The sequence below is a fragment of the Macadamia integrifolia genome, chromosome 10, assembly GCF_013358625.1.
Source record: "Macadamia integrifolia cultivar HAES 741 chromosome 10, SCU_Mint_v3, whole genome shotgun sequence".
Classification (NCBI taxonomy): Eukaryota; Viridiplantae; Streptophyta; class Magnoliopsida; order Proteales; family Proteaceae; genus Macadamia; species Macadamia integrifolia.
The window spans coordinates 5,449,278-5,454,547 of NC_056566.1; the positions used below are offsets into that span (position 1 = coordinate 5,449,278).

Here is a 5,270-nt window from a genome sequence, read left to right on the forward strand (position 1 = left end):
TTCAAAGACTCGATGGTTCATGGGATTCTGTAATTCACACCAAGTATCACATTTCAATACATTCTTCATCAATCCAAGAGCCGAGATATCCGTTTCCAAGAGTCGTTAAGATAAAGATTCGGATCTAGGATGACCACACCACACCAAAGGCGCAATGATGTCATGTCCTTTCCATTGCGAGTTCCTTGGCGCCGACTACACCGGTGGTTGTGTTTGGGTCAAATGCTACGAAGGATCACAGGCCAACCTTTTACAAGGGTCGGGAAGGAAGGAGCTCAGGCTCCCACGACCAACCTTGATCGCGTAACAGAACATGTTCACAGGTCTCGCTGAGCAGGTATCGACAATGATCCTGTCACAGGTTCACCTACAGAAACCTTCTTACAACTTCTCCTTCCTTAAATGATAAGGTTCAATGGACTTCTCGTGATGTCGATGGTGGTGAACCACCCACATTTCCTCGATCTTAACACTTCACCGGACCATTCAATCAGTAGGAGTGATAGGCGGTGTGTACAAAGGGCAGGGACATAGTCAACGCGAGCTGATGACTCCCGCTTACTAAGAATTCCTCGTTGACGACCAATAATTGCAACGATCTATTACCATCACGATGAAATTTTTAAAGATTACCCGGGCCCATCGGCCAAGGCTATAGACTCGTTGAATACATCAGTGTAGCGCGTGTGCGGCCCAAAATATCTAAGGGCATCACAGACCTATTATTGCCTCAAACTTTCGTGGCCTAAATGGCTATAGTCCCTCCAAGAAGCTGGCCGTGGATGGTCACCTTCACATAGCTAGTTAGCAGGCTGAGGTCTCGTTCGTTAATGGAATTAACCAGACAAATCGCTCCACCAACTAAGAACGGCCATGCACCACCACCCATAGAATCAAGAAAGAGCTCTCAGTCTGTCAATCCTTATTATGTCTGGACCTGGTAAGTTTCCCCATGTTGAGTCAAATTAAGCCGCAGGCTCCACTCCTGGTGGTGCCCTTCTGTTAATTCCTTTAAGTTTCAGCCTTGCGACCATACTCCCCCGGGAACCCAAAAACTTTGATTTCTCATAAGCTGCCAGTGGAGTCCTAAAAGCAACATCCGTAGATCCCTGGTCGGCATCGTTTATGGTTGAGACTAGGATGGTATCTGATCGTCTTCGAGCCCCCAACTTTCGTTCTTGATTAATAAAAACATCCTTGGCAAATTTTTTCGCAGTGGTTCTTCTTTTATAAATCCAAGAATTTCACCTCTGACTGTCCCTGTTAATCATTACTCTGATCTCGAAGGCCAACGCAATATGACCGAAATCCTATGATGTTATCCCAAGCTAATGTATCCAGAGTGTTGGCTTGCTTTGAGCACTCTAATTTCTTCAAGTAACAACATTAGAAGCACGACCCTGCCAATTAAGGCCAAGAGTGCATCGCCGACAAAAGGGACAAGATGACCGATACACACCGTGAGGTGGATCGATCGACCCATCCCAAAGTCCAACTACGAGCTTTTTAACTGCAACAACTTAAATATATGCAATTGGAGCTGAAATTACCGTGTCTGCTAGCACCAGACTTGCCCTCCAATGGATCCTCGTTAAGGGATTTAGATTGTACTCATTCCAATTACCAGACTCGAAGAGCCCAGTATTGTTATTTATTGTCACTACCTCCCCATGTCATGATTGGGTAATTTGTGTGCCTACTGCCTTCCTTGGATGTTGTATCCATTTCTCAGGCTCCCTTTCTGGAATCGAACCTTAATTCTCTATCACCCTTCACCACCATAGTAGGCCACTATCCTACCATCAAAAGTTGATGGGGTAGAGCCAGCATGGTCGGCACATAGGCTATGCGATCCGTCGAGTTATCATGAATCATCAGAGCAATGGGCAGAGCCCACATCGAACTTTTATCTAATAAATGCATCCCATCCAAAAGTCGGGGTTCGGTGCACGTATTAGCTCTAGAATTACAACGGTTATCCGAGTAGCAGATACCATCAACAAACTATAACCGATTTAGTGAGCCATTCGCAGTTTCATAGTCTGAATTAGTTCATACTTACACATGCATGAATTAATCTTTGAGACAAGCATATGACAACTAGCAGGATCAACCAGGTAACTTTCCTTCTCGACGCCAAAGCACTGCATGAACCACATCCCCAATTGTGCATTGGGTGATGCTGCTCCATACATTAATGGCGGTCTATCGTTCTTGTGCAACGAGTCACAACCAAAGGATTCAAGAGGACACACACACACATCCAACTTGCCCCACAAAATGTCCTGCATCCTAGAGCACAAACAGTGCACATGCACCACTGACACAAAGAAAGTGGATATATGCGTCGTAAGCCAAGCCACCTCACACCAACCACTAGGGCAGGCAAGAGGGATGAAATGAGAGTGAAGGGGCAGCATCTTTTCATCCAACTAGGTAAGCAACACAGGAACCATTTTCATGCTTTTGACAAAGACACTTTTGGCCCATCGCAACCCATAGAGGTATTTGTGCATAGTCGCACCTAGGCACGACTTAGAAATGTGATTCGCTAAATAGCAAAGACCACAAGACCGAGTATGAGAAAGCTCTCGCAAGCAACAAACCCACGATAATGCAAATTTTTTAAAAGAACAAGGGGAGGGGGGAAGGGACATGTGATTTGTCTCCAGTTGCAAGCTAGCAACCTATGTTCATCAGAGACCCACGTTAATGTCATATTGTAACACTTCCGGCAGGAGACATGCAAACACCTCCACACCTAGGTGCGACTTAGAAACGCATTTCTCCAAATACCATAAGGCTACAAAACCGAGCATGAGAAAACTCATGCAAGCAACAAACCCACGAGAATGCAATTTTCTTTTTAAAAACAAAAGGGAGGGTAGGGGGAGGGACTCGTGATCTATCTCCACCTGCAAGCTTGCGAACCTATGTTCTCCAGAGACCCACGTTAATGTCGCATTATAACACTTGCCGCAGGAGGCATGCAAACACCTCCGCACCTAGGCGCGACTTAGAAATGCATTCCTCCAAATAGCAAAGGCCACAAAATTGAGCATGACAGAACTCTTGCAAGCAATATACCGACAAGAATGGAAATTTTTTTAAAAAGCAAGGAGGGGCGAGGGACTCATGATCTACCTCCACCTGCAAGCTTGCAACCTATGTTCTCCAGAGACCCACGTTAATGTCGTATTATCACAATGGCCGCAAAAATGCTTGCAAACACCTCCACACCTAGGCACGACTTTGAAACGCACTTCTCCAATTAGCATAGGCCACAAAATTGGCCATGAAAAAACACTTGCAAGCAACAAACCCTTGATAATGCAATTTAAAAAAAAAAAAACAATGGGATGGGGGGGAGGGACCAACCAAATATTTATTGGGCAAATTGACTTGACCAATGATTTCGTGAAACCCATTCATTGGGCATGTCAATGTAAACAATAGTCCACCTCTTGTACCATGACCTACATATGACAACAAGCCAAAGAGCAAAGTGGGGTGGTGGAAATGCGTGACTAAAGGGGAAACAAAGGTATCACATAAGTCGAAAAATATTGTTTCCTCATCTAGACCTTTGGAATTGTTGCACATGGATTTATTTGATCCTATTAATATATCTAGCTTGAATGAAAAATCTTACACTTCCGTTATTGTAGATGACTTCTCTAGATTTACTTGGACTATTTTTCTTAGAAATAAAAATGATGTTTTTGATGAGTTTGTAACTTTATGTAAAAGATTACAAAATCAAAAAGGCTATCCAGTAACCTCCATGAGGAGTGATCATGGAGAGTTTGTCAACATAAGTCAATTTGATTTATATTGCAACAAGTATGGCATTGACCATAACTTCTCCACTCCTAGGACACCTCAATCTAATGGGGTTGTTGAAAGGAAAAATAGATCACTACAGGAAACAGTTACGACAATGCTCAATGAGTATTCCTTGCCCAAATACCTTTGGACTGAAGCAGTAAATACAGCTTACTATGTTCTCAATAGAATTATTCTTAGACCAATACTCTCCAAAACTCCCTATGAGCTATACTTTGGTAAACTACTTAAGGTAGATTACTTTAGGGTGTTTGGTTGTAAGTGTTTCATCCTAAACACTAAAGACCACCATGGAAAGTTTGATGCCAAATCTGATGAAGGAATATTCTTAGGGTATTCCCTCAATAGTAGGCATATAGGGTCTTCAATAAAAGATCATTAATGGTTGAAGAATCCATGAATGTAAGATTTGATGAATCTTTACCTAAAGACCTATACAAACCATTGATTGATGATGATGATGATATTGCTATTGATGAAATAAAGAATAAAGTTGATGGCATTTCTCTTGAAAAATCTCAAGATAAAGAAAAGGCTATTGAGATAGTAGAAGACCTTCCTAAGGAAATCATTCCCCATAGGAATCATCCCTCAGAGAATATAATAGGTGATCTGGATGAAGGAATTCAAACCAGCTCTAAATCTCATGAGATATGCAACCATACTGCATTTATATCAAAGATTGAACCTAAGAACATAGAAGAAGCCTTAAATAATAGTGACTGGATTATTGCCATACAAGAAGAGCTTCACCAATTTGAAAGAAATAAGGTTTGGGAACTTGTCCCAAAACCTGACCATCACACCATAATCGGTGCCAAGTGGGTGTTTCGAAACAAATTGGATGAAGATGGAAACATTGTAAGAAACAAAGCCAAATTAGTAGCAAAAGGATATAATCAACAGGAAGGAATAGACTATGATGAAACCTATACCCCTGTAGCTAGATTAGAATCCATAAGAATGCTATTTGCCTTTGCATGCCATAAAAATTTTAAACTGTACCAAATGGATGTAAAGAGTGCGTTCTTGAATAGATTTATTCAAGTGTATGTTATTCAACCCCCTAGTTTTGAAAACCCAAAATTTCCAAACCATGTCTTTAAACTTGAGAAAGCTCTCTATGGTCTCAAACAAGCACCTAGAGCTTGGTATGAGAAATTAAGCACCTTCTTAATCGAAAGTGGCTTCTCAAGGGGGAAGATAGATACTACACTCTTTGTAAAAACCAAGAAAAATGACATTGTTCAAATATATGTTGATATTATATTTGGTGCTACAAATGAAAACACGTGCACAGACTTTAGTAAAGCAATGAGTAATGAGTTTGAGATGAGTATGATGGAAGAATTAAATTTCTTCCTTGGACTTTAGATCAAACAAGCTGAAAATAGTATTTTCATAAATCAAAGTAAATACACTAA

At 41.4% G+C, this 5,270-nt stretch overlaps 1 pseudogene; it reads right to left on the minus strand.

Annotated features, from left to right (window-relative positions):
• LOC122092547 overlaps positions 1-104 on the minus strand; it is a 156-nt pseudogene extending 52 nt beyond the window's left edge.
• Between the last annotated feature and the right edge of the window lie 5,166 nt (positions 105-5,270).